Source organism: Nyctereutes procyonoides, unplaced genomic scaffold (assembly GCF_905146905.1).
Source record: "Nyctereutes procyonoides isolate TBG_1078 unplaced genomic scaffold, NYPRO_anot_genome, whole genome shotgun sequence".
Classification (NCBI taxonomy): domain Eukaryota; kingdom Metazoa; phylum Chordata; class Mammalia; order Carnivora; family Canidae; genus Nyctereutes; species Nyctereutes procyonoides.
In genome coordinates, this window is record NW_026575135.1 from 53,373,886 (window position 1) to 53,388,451 (window position 14,566).

Sequence of the window (14,566 nt, forward strand, 5' to 3'; positions counted from 1 at the left end):
GGCTGTCATCCTGAGGTCTGCTGTCACCCCTGCCCTGGGACTTCACTTCACCCCTCTCCTGTGCAACCCTCTGACTTTGCATGCCAGGTCTTCCTCTTTCTTGGGGAAACACATCCTAACAAACACAGAATTTCAGGCAGGAAATAATTTTCTTTCAGAAGTTTTAATGCCTTTGCTTTTGCATCCTGTCTCCCAATACTGCTGTTCAGAAATCTTCAAGCATTTGAATGCATATCTTTCTAACTGTCTCTCTGGAAATTTGTAGGACATTTTCTGGGCTCCCACGCTCCAAATGTTACAGTGATATACTTCAGGGTCTTTTTTTTTTTTTTTGTTAAGATTTTATTTATTCATTTGAGACAGATACAGAGAGAACGAGTATGAGCAGGGGGAGAGCCTGAGGGAGAAGAAGCAGATGGCCCACTGAGCAGGGAGCCTGATGCAGAACTTGATCCCAGGACCCAGAGATCCCGACCTGGGCTGAAGGCAGACAGTTAACCATCTGAGCCACCCAGGTGCCCCAGGGTAGATTTGTTTTCATCTATCATGTCAGATGCACAGTGGGCTCTTTTAAACTGAAAACATGTCATTAAGTTTGGGCCAATTTTCTTTCCTGAGAAAAAATTAAAACCTCTATTATCTTATTTTATTTTAAAATATTTATGTAAAGTCATTGTTTTTAAAAAAATTTTTTTTTTTTAGGGACGCCTAGGTGGCTCAGAGGTTGAGTGCCTTTGGCTCAGGGCGTGATCCTGGTCTGGAGATCAAATTCCGCATCAGGCTCCCTGCGAGGAGCCTACTTCTCCCTCTATCTCTCTGCCTCTCTCTGTGTGTCTCTCGTGAATAAATAAATAAATAAATAATAAATCTTTAAAAAATATTTTTATTAGATTCACAGGAAAATTGAGCAGAAAGCCCAGAGTTACCATATACCCCTGGCTCCTCACATACACAGCCTCCCCAATTTACCATATTCTCTGCCAAAGTGGTACATTTGTTACTTCTGATAAGTCTCCAATGACACATCATTATCACCCATAATCCATAGTTTACTTCAGGGTTGACTCTTGGTGATGTACATCCTGTAATGGCGTGTATCCACTGTTATAATATCATATGGAGTAGTTTCATTGCCTTCAAAATTCTCTGTGCTCCACCTTTCCATCCTTCCTTCCCTCCCAACCCCTGGCACCACTCATCTTTTTACTGTTTCCATAGTCTTGCCTTTCCAAAATGTCATATAGTTGGAAGCATACAATGGTTAGCCTTTTCAGATTGGCTTCTTACCTTCAGTAATATGTATTTAAGTTCCTTCATGTCTGTTCTTGGCTTGATGACTCACTTCTTTTTAGTGCTGAATAATATTCTGTTATCTGGATGTATCAAGTTCATTGACCCATTCACCTACTGAAGGATACCTAGGTTGCTTCCAAGTTTTGGCAATTATGAATAAGGTTACTGTAAGCATTGTGTGCAGGTTTTTGTGTGGGCATAAGTTTTCTATTCTTTTGCATAAATACCAAGGAAATGTGGTTACTGGATCAGATGGTAGGAGTATGTTGAGTTTTGAGTGTCTTCCAAAGTGGCTGTACCATTTTGCATTCTCATGATCAACAAATGAGAGTTCCTGTCAGTCAACGTGGGGCTCCATCTCACAATCCTGAGATCATGACTTGAGTCAAAATTAAGAACCAGACACTTAACCGACTGAGCCACCCAGGTGCCCCAGCTTCTCATTTCTTTCTTTTATGGATTTTGGCTCTGGTGTTACACATAAAGAGTCATCAAACCCAAAGTCATATACATCATCTCTTCCATTATCTTCTAGAAGTTTGATAGTTTGTGTTTTATATTAGGACTGGGATCCATTTTGAGTTAATTTTTGTGAGATGTGTAAGGTCTATGTCTATTTTTTTTTTTTGCATGTGAATGTCGAGTTTTAGTACCATTCATTGAAGATTATCTTTGCTCCAGTGAATTACCTCTGCTCCTTTGTCAAAGATCAGCTAACTCTATTTATGGGGGTCTGTTTCTGGGCTCTTTATTCTCTTCCTTTGACCTATTTGTCTAGTCTTTTCCCAATGCCATGCTGTCCTGATTACCATAGCTTAATAGTAAGTTTTGAGAGTAGTATCAGTTTTCCAACTTTGTTCCTCTCCTTCAATATTGTGTTGTCTATTCTAGGTCTTTTGCCTCTCCATGTAAACTTCAGAATCACTTTCTTGATATCTACAAAATAACTTGTTTGGATTTTGATTGGGATTGCATTGAATCTATAAAGTGGAGAAGAACTGATATCCTGGCAATATTGAGTTTTCCTGTCCACAAACTTAGACTATCTCTCCATTTATTTAGTTCTTTGATTTCTTTCACCAGGATTTTGTAGTTTTGGGGCACCTGGATGGCTCAGTGGTTTAAGCATCTGCCTTCAGCTCAGGTCATGATCCCAGGGTCCTGGCATCAAGCCTCACATCAGTCTTCCTGCTCAGTGGGTAGCCTACTTCTCCGTCTCCCTCTGCCTGCTGTTACCCCTACTTGTGCTCTCTCTCTCTCTCTCTCTCTCTCTCTCTCTCCCTGTCAAATAAATATATATATATATTTTAAAAAAAGGATTTCATAGTTTCCCTTATATAGATATTGCACATATTTGTTAGATTACATACATATATATACATGTCATTTGGGGGGTGCTAATGTAAATAGTGTTATGTTTTGAATTTCAAATTCTCCTTGTTTATTACTAGTATACAGGAAAATGATCAGCTTTTGTATAGCCTCGTATCCTGCAACACTACTATAATCACTTTTTAGTTCCAGATTTTTAAAATTGATTCTTTTGGATTTTGTTCTTAGATGATCATGTCATCTTTGAACAAAGACAGTTCTCCCTTCCTAATCTGTATACCTTTTATTTCTTTTTTGTCTTATTTCGTTAGCTAAGAATTCCGACAGAGACACAGGCAGAGGGAGAAGCAGGCTCCACGCAAGGAGCCCAATGTGGGACTTGATCCCAGGATTCCAGGATCATGCTCTGAGCCGAAGGCAGACGCTAAACCGCTGAGCCACCCAGGTGTCCCACTAAGTTTCTTTAATAGATAAAACCTATTCACATTTCCTCTTCTTCTTGTGTGAGTTTTGGCAGATTTATCTTTGAAGAAATTGGTCCATTTCATTTAGGTCATTAAATTTATGGGCAAAGAATTGTTCATTATATTGCTTTATTATCCTTTTAATGTCCACGGGGCCTGTAGTAATATCCTTCTTTCACTTATGTTATTGCTAATTTTTTTTTTTAATTTTTTTAATTTTTTAAATTTATTTATGATAGCCACAGAGAGAGAGAGAGAGAGAGAGAGAGAGAGAGAGATGCAGAGACACAGGCAGAGGGAGAAGCAGGCTCCATGCACCGGGAGCCCGACGTGGGATTCGATCCCGGGTCTCCAGGATCACGCCCTGGGCCAAAGGCAGGCGCCAAACCACTGCGCCACCCAGGGATCCCTGTTATTGCTAATTAATGTCCTCTCTTTTTTCTCTTAGTTAGCCTGGCTAGATGATTATTGACTTTATTGATCTTTTCAGAGAAACAGGTTTTGGTTTTATTGATTTTCTCTATTGATTTTCCCATCTTTAATTTCATTTATTTCTACTCTAGTTCTCATTATTTCTTTTCTTCCGCTTACTTTGAATTTAATTTGCTCTTCTTTTTCTAGTTTCCCAAAGTAGAAACTTGGATGTTTGACTTTTTATCTTTCTTCTTTTCTAATATATGCATTTAATGCTGTAAAATTTCCCTTTAAACACTACTTTCACCACATCCTACAAATTTTGATAAGTTGCATTTTTATTTTAGTTCAAAATATTATTTAATTTCCCTTGAGGTTACTTCTTTGACTCATGTGTTATTTAGATTTTTTTTTTAAATCTCCACGTCTTGGGACTTTTCAGCTATCTTTCTGTTACTGATTTCTAATTTAATTCCATGAGGTAGGCAATTGTATGATTTCTATAGATGGTGTCCAGCTTACAGTGGTTTAACTTACGATTTTTTGACTTTATGATGGTGTGAAAATGATACAAGTTCAGTAGAAACCACACTTCAAAATTTCAATTTTGACCTTTTCTCAGCTTATCAATATGTGATATGATGCTGTCTTGTGATGCTGAGCAATGATGGCTGTATCTCGCAGTCAACCACGCAATCACAAGGGTAATTGACAGATATACTTAAAACCATTCTGTACTCATACAACCATATTGTTTTTTATTTTAAAGATAGAATGTGGGCAACCTGGGTGGCTCTGCAGTTTAGCGCCACCTTCCGCCCAGGGCATGATCCTGGAGACCTGGGATCGAGTGCCACATCGGGCTCCTTGCATGGAGCCTGCTTCTCCCTCTGCCTGTACCTCTACCTCTTCCCTTCTCTGTTTCTCATGAATAAATAAATAAAATATTTTTTTAAAAAAGGATAGTATGTAATAAATTACATGATATGTTTAACCATTCATTGTAAAATAGGCTTTGTGTTAGATAATTTTGCCCAAATGTAGACTAATATAAGTATTTTGAATACAGTTAGAGTAGGCAATGCTAAGCTATGATGTTCAGCAAGTTAGGTGTATTAAGTGCATTTTTGACTTAGAATATTTTAAACTAACCAGGACATAACATTTTAAGTTGAGGAAGAGCTTTATTCTTGTAAATTTTTAAAGGTGTGTTTCATGGCTCAAAATGGTGCTCTATCTTAGTGAACTTTTTGTGTGAGTTTGAGAAGAATGTGTATCCTTTAAACACTAATGCTGGATGAAATGGTCTATGAGTGTCTTTTAGGTCGAGTTGATCGGTGGTGCTCTTGAATTCAACTGTATCGTTATTCATCTTCTGCTTGCTAGATTTATCCATTTCTAACAGAGAGGTGTTGAAGTCTTCAGCTATAATACTGGATTCATCTATTACTGTGTAATCTTATCAGTTTTTGCCTCATGTATGTTGGAACTCTGTTAGAGGCATACATATTAAGGATTGTTATATTTTCTTGAAGAATTGCCTCCTTTATCATTATGTAATGCCCTTTTATATTCCTGATGACTTTCCTTGGTCTGGAATCTGCTTTGTGAAATGATTACATTATTAATATTAGTATAGCTACTCTTTTTAAAATTAGTGTTATCATGGTACATCTTCTATATATTAACTTTTATTCTAGAATTGTCTTTATATTTAAAATCAATTTATAATTGGGCCTTGTTTCTTGACCCACTCTCACAGTCTGTAAATAATTGGTGCATTAAGGCCATTTGTGTTCCAAGTTATTATTGATGTAACTAAATTCATATCTACCATAATTGCTATTGTTTCCTATTTGTTGTTCTTTGTTTTTTAAAAATTAATTAATTATTTATGTTAGAGAGCAGAGGAGCATGAGTGGGGGGAAGGGCAGAGGGAGAGGGAGAGAATCTCCAGCAGACTCTTCACTGAGTGTAGAGCAGGATGTGGGGCTTGATTCCACAACCCTGAGATCATGTCCTGAACTGAAATCAAGAGTTGAACACTTAACTGAGCTATCCAGGTGCCCCTGTTCTTTGTTTTTTCAATATGCATATATTTAAAGATGTTATTTATTTATTTGAGAGAGAAAGTGAGAGAGCACAAGGGGCCAGAGGGAGAACCAGATTCTATGCGGATCAGGAATCCTGATGTGGGGCTCGATTCCAGGACACTGGGATCATGACCTGAACTGAAGGGAGACGCTTAACCAACTGACCCACTCAGGTGCCCCTCCTTTGTTTTTATTGTTGTCAACTACCCTTTTTCTGCTTTTGGTTTTAACTGAGCATTTTATATTATTCATTTTTCTCTCCTTTCTTAGTATATTAGTTATACTTCTTTTTAACTCTTTTTAGTGATTGCTCTGTAGTTGGCAATGTATGTTTACAACTAATCCAAGTACATTTTTAAATGACACTCTACTGCTTCAAGGGTAAGGTGAATACCTTATAATAACAAAATAATCCTGATTCCCCCTTTCCATCTCTTATCTTGTTGGTATTCATTTAACTTGTATGTAAGTATGCTTATGTATGTACATGTATATTTATATATATTTACATATAAATATAAGTAATCAAATATATGGTTGCTATTGCTTTAAACAGATTGTTATGTTAGATTTAGAATAAGAAAAATAAATGTTTTTATTTTGCCTTCAGTATTCCTTCTCCAGAGTTCTTCCTTTTTTCTTTCTTCTTTTTTTAAGATTTTATTTATTTATTCATAGAGACACAGAGAGAGAGGCAGAGACACAGGCAGAGGGAGAAGCAGGCTCCATGCAGAGAGCCTGACATGGGACTCGATCCAGGATCCCCAGGATCACACCCTGGGCTGCAGGCAGCACTAAACCACTGCACCACCAGGGCTGCCCAAGTTCTTCCTTTCTTAGTGTAGATCTGAGTTTTGTCATTTTTCTTCTCTAAAGAATTTCTTTTTTTTATTAGCATTTTTTTGCATGGCAGGTCTACTAAATTTTGTCTGTTTGAGAAAATCTTTATTTCTCCTTCAGTTATGAAGGATAATTTTACAGGGTATAGAATTTTAGGTTTATGGGAGTTTTTTTCTCTCAAAATGCAAAATATTTCACTTTGCTTTCTTTTTTGCCTGCCTGGTTTTTAAAGAAAAGTAGGTATAATTCTTTGCTCTTCTATAGGTGAGGTTGTTTTTTTTTTTTTTTTCCTTCTGAGGTCTGTTAGGATTTTTTCATAATTTTTTTCTGTAGTTTGAGAATAGTATGGCTGTGTGTATTAGGGTGGGGGCATTTTTCATGCTCAGTGGTCTCTGAGCTTCCTGGATGTATGGTTTGGTGTCTGACATTAATTTGGAGAGTTTTCTCAGTCATTTTTTTTCAAATGTTTCTTCTCTTCCGCTTTTTGTCCTTCTGGAATTTTGATTATGCTTATGTTACATCTTTGGTAGTTGTCCCACAGTTCTGGATATTTTCCTTTTTTTTTTTTTTCTCCACCCAGACTTTTATTATCATTGCTTTTCAGTTGTGGTGGTTTCTGTTGAGAAATCCTCATGCTCAGATGTTCTTTTCCTTTGCTGTGTGCAGTCTATCAGTAAGCCTGTCAAAGATTTTTTTTTTACTACACTTTTTTTGAGCTCTAACATTTCTTTTATTATTCATTCTTAGAGTCTCCATCTCTCTGTTTATCCATTACTGCATGATGTCTCCTTTGTCTGTCAGAACCCGCAGCATTTTTTTTTTTTTAAGATTTTATTTATTCATGACAGAAAAAGAGAGGCAGAGACACAGAGGGAGAAGCAGGCTCCTGTGCTCGCTTCGGCAGCACATATACTAAAATTGGAACGATACAGAGAAGATTAGCATGGCCCCTGTGCAAGGATGAGAAGCAGGCTCCCTGGGAGGAGCCCGATGTGGGAGTCAATCTCCAATTCCAGGATCACGCCCTGAGCCTGAGACAGACACTCAACTGCTGAGCCACCCAGGCATTGGGAACCCTTAGCATCTTAATTGAAGTTGTTTTGAACTCCTAGTCTGATAGTCTCAATGTCATGGCCATATCTGAGTCTGGTTTCCAGGCTTGCTCTGTCTCTTCCAACTGTGTTTTTGGCTTTTTAGGTTGTCTTGTCATTTTTTTCTTGATAGCCAGGCATATGTACTAGGTAAAAAGAACTGCTGTAAATTGCCTATTAGTAACATGGTGGAAAGGTGTGTCAGGAGGGAAGTATTCAATAGGCCTACAAGGAGCAGGACTTACTACTCATAGTCAGCCTGTGAACTTCACACATGCTTCTCGGTCCCCAAGCATCTTATGTGGGACAGGATGGCTAGAGTGGCCTGGAATTAGGTTTTTTTCCTTCTTCCACTTGGAAGGCTAGAGCCGCTTGGAGCTGGGTGTTTCTGTTTTCCCAAGTCAGTTACACTCTGATAAAACTGCAGCAGGTTGGGCTTTGATTAAATAGTTTCTCCTGAGGGCAGACCTTGTAAGGAAGAAATAGAAGGCTCTGGCGTATTTCAGGATGTTACATTTCCCTTACCCCTGCTGGAAGCACAAGATGGTTGTTCTCCTATATTCCACTAAGAGGAAATAGTGAGCTTCTGGAGACAAAACTCAGAAAAGTATGAAGCCCCCTGATGACGGAGCTTCTTGGATTTTGATCTCTCAGGCTTGACAGTGATGAGCCTCCAGCAGTTTCTCATTGAGAGTTCAAGTTTCCCTACCTCACCACTGGTTCCTGCAGAGTGATTTTATTTTTACTTCTGATTTTGAAGTTCTAATCACATGGCTCAAAAATCAAAACTGTATAAATGAAAAAAATTCAGTAGAATGCCTCAACCCCCCTCACAAATAATTGGTTTTATTAGTTTTCTGGTGTATCCTTTCTGGATTTATGTAAATATCAGAAACTATGAGCATGCAGTTTGATTTTGCTCTCCTTCCTGCATATGACATAGCATCCCCTACACCTTTTGCATCTTGCTTTTTCTCACCTATCTTTATTAAGATCTTTCTCTATTCACACTTACATTTCTTGGAATATTTTTGAAAATAATTTTTATGACTTTTTTTCTCTGCATTCCTTCTCTTCCCTCTTATTGGAACTACTTTTTTTTTTTTAATTACATATCTCCTAGTGTGCTCTTATTTTTTCCCCCTTATGTTCCACCTAAAAATGTTCTCTGGGATATTTCTATAAGATGGGATCTCCCATCCCAAGGTATTGTGCTCTTTTTGGAATGCGTCTGTGTGTGTCTAATAGCACTGTGTTCTTGTTTCATTGATGGGATGTCTTAGCAATCTGTGAATTTTACTGATAGTTTTTTTCTTTTTTTTAAGTTTCTCTCTTCATAGGAAGTCTATTTTCTTCATGTTTTTTCTTTTTAATTTAATTTGATCTTTTTTCTTTCATGTTACAGGTATTTCCTTGGATCAGGTGATCCTAAATTCTGTGCTCATATTTAAGAGTCAGAGGTACTAAGAGCAGACTGAAGCCAACAGAGAGAGAGAAAGACAGAGACAGAGAGGGAGGGAGAATGTGTATAGAGGTGGGGGGAGTTCACCATAGAGCAACTGGCTTGTGTTTATCTGGGGGACCTTCCATGCCAGCTTCATTGGGCCATTTTTTGACAGGTTGGCAGATTCCCCAAAGAAGAATCTCCCTGTCTCCAGCCTGGGCTAACAGCATTTTGGCAGCCAGGGGCAGGTGGGGCATGGGGGACCTCAGCATCTGCTAATTATTCGCTTAGTGCCCTAATTTCAGCACAAGTAAGCAGCCAGATGTCCTCTTCAGAGAAAAAATGCTTCTGTCTTCTGCTGGAATGGAGGCCTTTAACTTTGAGGAATGGAAATGGGGATCAAACTGCTTTTTTAAAAAAATTTATTTATTTATTTTTAAAAGATTTTATTTATTTGTTTGTTCATGAGACACACACACACACAGAGAGAGAGAGAGAGAGAGAGAGAGAGGTACTTTAGGTCTCTGCTCAAGTAACACCTTAGGGAGAACTTTCCTCACCATCCCATATAGAAGAGCATAAAATATCTCCTCTGCCTGTCCTCTGCATTTTTTCTTTTCATTGCACTTGTTACCACATGACATACTATCTATGTATCTGTCTCCACCTACTAGAATGGATCTCTAAGAAGGTGAGGTCTGTGCTGTTTTGTTTAGTGCCTGGCATATAGTAAGCATACATTATAGCAGCATCCTACTGTCAGTACTTTACAGAGTACATCTTACTCTCTTAGTTGGTTTGGATTGCTGTTAAAAGAAGTACCAGAGACTGGTATTTTTAATATCAGCAAGTTGCTTGAACAAAAATTTATTTATCACTGTTCTGGAAGATTAAGGCACTGACAGATTCGGTGTGTGGTGAGGGCTGGTTTTCTGCTTCATAGATGGCCTTCTTGCTGTGCCCTTACATGATAGAAGGAGTGAGAGAAGCATGTGGGGTCTCTTTTATAAGGGCACTAATCTTATTCAGGAAGGCTCCATCCTCATAACCTAATTACTTCCCAGAGGCCCATGTCCAAGTACCATCTACTTGGTGATTAGGTTTCAACATATGAACTTTGGGAGGCACAAACATTAAGTCTCTAGTAGGAAGTTTAGGTTATTTATTGAGATTTTTTTTTAAGATTTTATTTATTCATGAGAGACAGAGAGAGAGGCAGGACACAGGCAGAGGGAGAGCGGCCCATGTCCAAGTACCATCTACTTGGTGATTAGGTTTCAACATATGAACTTTGGGAGGCACAAACATTAAGTCTCTAGTAGGAAGTTTAGGTTATTTATTTGAGATTTTTTTTTAAGATTTTATTTATTCATGAGAGACAGAGAGAGAGAGGCAGAGACACAGGCAGAGGGAGAAGTAGGCTCCGTGCAGGGAGCCCAATGTGGGACCTGAGCCCCTGTCTCCAGGATCACACCCTGAGCCGAGGCTGACGGTCAGCCACTGAGCCACCCAGGCATCCCTCTTTTTTCTTTATAAACATAGGCATTCATAGCTATGCATTTTCCTCTATGCATTGCTTCTGCTGCATTCCATACGTTTTGGATGTTGTATTTTCATTTTCATTCATCTCAAAATCTTGTTTCCCTTGTAATTTCTTTTTTGACTCATTATTTATTTGAAGTCATTATTTATTTGAAAAAAATTTGAATTTTTTATAAAATTTTATAAAATTTTTTTTATAAAAAATATTTTTTATATTTCCATATATTTGTGACTTTCCTAAGTATCTATTATTGATTTCTAATATCACTCTGTTGTTGGAGAACATACTTTTGATGATTTCAATCTTTTAAATATATTGAGGCTTGTTTTATGGCATTATATATGGTCTATTTCAGGTAATGTTCCATGTCCACTTGAGAAGAATGTAGAATGTTCTAGAAATGTCTGTCAGTTTAGTTGGTTTACAGTGTTGTTCAAGTCTTTTATTTCCTTGTTGATCTTCTATTTTATCCACAATGGAAAGTGGGGTATTGAAGTCTGTAACTATTACTGTCAGAATGGTCCATTTTTCCTTTTTATTCTGTCAGTTTTTTGCTTCATATATTTTTATATTATGTTTCTGTCGTTAGTTGATGCATGTTTATAATTCTTATGACTTCCTGATAGATTGACCTTCTCATCATTATAAAATTCCATTCTCTATCTTTTAAACAATTTTTATCTTAAAATCTATTTTTTTTTCATATAGTACAACCATTCCATATCTTTTGGGTACTGTTTGCATAGTATTTCTTTTTCCATAATTTTATTTTCAACCTATTTGTATCTGTGAATCTAAAGTGTGTCTCTTGTAGACAATATATAGTTGGGTCATGTCATCTTGCGTTTTTTGAGATAAATCCGGTCTACTAACCTCAGTTTTTTTTTTTTTCCTTACGTACAAACATCACGCTCGCTCTCTAACCTCTGTTTTTTTTTTTAATTTATTTATTTATGATAGAGAGAGAGAGAGAGAGAGAGAGGCAGAGACACAGGCAGAGGGAGAAACAGGCTCCATGCACCGGGAGCCCAACATGGGATTCGATCCCAGGTCTCCAGGATCGCGCCCTGAGCCAAAGGCAGGCGCCAAACCGCTGCGCCACCCAGGGATCCCCTAACCTCTGTTTTCTAATTGGAGTGTTTAGTCCATGTACATTTAGCGCAAATATAGAAAACATATGATATATGTCTCCTATTTTTCTATTTGTTTTCTGTTGGTCTCATACATTTTTTTTTTTTTTTTAGTCCTCCATTACCAGTTTCTTTTGTACTGGGTATTGTGTTAGATATTTCCTAGTACAACATTTTAATTACTTTGTTTCTTTTGCTTTATGTTTTTGGGGAGGGAGCCAGTTATTTTCATACTGGTTCCTCTGAGGATTATGAATTAACATCTTAACTTAGATGAATAGCAACCTAATTTGTATTTCAAAAGCTCCTATATAGCTCAGTCCTTTCTTCTTTATACTATTATTATCACATGAATTACATATTAAATTATAAGCCCATCAATACAATGTTTAAAATATTTTGTAATGTAGTTATCTTTATTTTTATTTTTAATTTTTATTTATTCATTCATTACAGAGAGAGAGAGAGAGAGAGAGAGAGAGAGAGAGAGAGAGAGGCAGAGACACAGGCAGAGGGAGAAGCAGGCTCCATGCAGGGAGCCCGACGTGGGACTCGATCCTGGGTCTCCAGGATCATGCCCTGGGCCAAAAGCAGCGCTAAACCGCTGAGCTACCCAGGCTGCCCTGTAGTTATCTTTAAAATCAGATAGGAAGACAGAATTATAAACCAAAAGACACATAATTTTATATTACCTATATATTTGCCTTTGCTGGAGATCTTTAATTCTTCATGTGGATTTAAGTTTAGTTTCATTTCAAGCTAAAGGATTCTTTTAGTATTATAGGGCAAGTCTACTTGAGACAAACTATCCAGTTTTTGTTGACCTAGGAATGTCTTAGTTTCTCTTGTTTTTGAAGAATAGATTTACTTGATATTGAATTCTTGATTGCAATCTTCTTCAGCACTTTTAGTTTGTCATCCCACTGCCTCTAGCCTCCACTGTTCCTAAGGAGAAATCAGCTATATTGAGGCTATTTTGCTGCTTTCTCTTGCCACTTCCAAGATTTTCTCTTTGATTTTTTTAAAAAGATGTTATTTGTTTATTCATGAGAGACACAGAGAGAGAGAGAGAGAGAGAGAGAGAAAGAGAGAGAGGCAGAGACACAGGCAGAGCGGAGAAGCAGGCTCCATGCAGGGAGCCTGACGTGGGACTCCATCGCAGGTCTCCAGGATCAGGCCTTATCTGGACTGAAGGCAGAGCTAAACCGCTGAGCCACCCGGGCTGCCCTCTCTGATTTTTGACACTTTGTGATGCATCTAAGTGCAAATATCTTCGCATTTGATTTGTTGTTGTTGTTTAGAGAGGAATATGGGGGCAGAAAGAGACAATTTTTTTTAAGAGACAATTTTTTTAAAAGATTTTATTTATTCATTCATGAGAGACACAGAGAGAGAGAGGCAGAGAGACAGGCAGAGGGAGAAGCAGGCTCCATGCAGGAAGCCTGCTGTGGGACTTGATCCTGGAACTCCAGAGAGTTCCAAAGGCAGATGCTCAACTGCTGAGCCACCCAGGCATCCTGAAGAGAGACAATCTTAAGCAGGCTCCATGCCCAGTGCAGAGCCCAATGGGGGGCTCAATCTCAGAACCCTGAGATCATGACCTGAGTTGACATCAAGAGTAATATGGTTAACCAACTGAGCCACCCAGGTGCCCCTCTTTGAGTTTTTTTTTAATATTATTGAGATGTATAATTGACATATAACATGTATTTAGTTTCAGGTATACAACATAATCATTCAAATTTGTATATATTACAGAATGATCATCACAGTCTAGTTAACATCCATCACCATACAGTTACAACTTTTTTCTTGTGATGAGAAATTTTAAGATCTACTCTCTTCACATCTTTCATATATGCAACACCATATTATTAACTATAGTTACCATATTGTACCTTATATCTGCATAACTTATTTATTTTACAACTGGAGGTTTCTACATTTTTAAAAAAATATTTTATTTTGTTTTATTATTTTTAATTTTATTTTTTTTAAGTAGGCTCCATGCCCAATGTGGAGCCCAGTGCAAGGCTTGAACTAATGACCCTGAGATCAAGACCTGAGCTGAGATCAAGAGTCAGATGCTTGGGGTGCCTGCGTGGCTCAGTCAACTCAGTGTCCAGCTCCTGATTTCAGCTGGGATCTTGAGTTAAAGCCATCTGTATCACCCTTACCCATTTTACCACTCCCCTAATCCCCACCTCTAGAAACTACCAATCTTAGCTCAGTTTTGTTTTTGTTTTTATTTTTTAGATACCACATATAAGTAAGATCATACAATATTTGTCATTCTCTGACTTATTTCACTTAGCATAATGTCCTCAGTCTACTTATATTGTCTCAAATGGCAAGATTTATTCCTTATTTATGGCTGAATAATATTATAAGATTCTGGGGTGTGTGTGTGTGTGTGTGTGTGTGTAGCATATGTTTTTAAAAGTTAACTTACCTGTCAATGGATGTTTAAGTTGCTTCCATGTTTTGGCTATGTTAATAATGCTGCAGTGAACATTGAAGGTACATATACTTTTGAGTTAGTATTTTAGTTTTCTTCAGAAAAATGCCCTGAAGTGGAATTACTGGATCATATGGTAGTTCTATTTTTAATTCTTTAAGGAACCTCCATACTGTTTACATAGTGGCTGTACCAATTTACATTCCCACCAACAGTGCATAAGGGTTCCTTTCCTCCACGTTCTTCAACACTTGTTATTTCTGGTCTTTTTGATAATAATCATTCTAACAGGTATGAGGTGATACCTCATTGGAGTTTTGATTTGCATTTCTCTGATGGTTAGTGATGTTGACACCTTTGCATGTATCTGTATGTCTTTGAAAAACTATCTGGTCTGATCTGTCCATTTTGTAATCAGACTGCTTTGGGGTTTTTGCTACTGAGTTGTCTGAGTTCTTTATATA

General features: G+C 37.7%; 1 non-coding gene across 1 annotated transcript; it reads left to right on the forward strand.

Annotated features, from left to right (window-relative positions):
• The first annotated feature begins 7,324 nt into the window (after positions 1-7,324).
• LOC129495353 (U6 spliceosomal RNA) lies at positions 7,325-7,432 on the forward strand. The gene has a single exon (XR_008661511.1). It is a non-coding gene; the product is annotated as a U6 spliceosomal RNA (small nuclear RNA).
• The last annotated feature ends 7,134 nt before the right edge of the window (positions 7,433-14,566 follow it).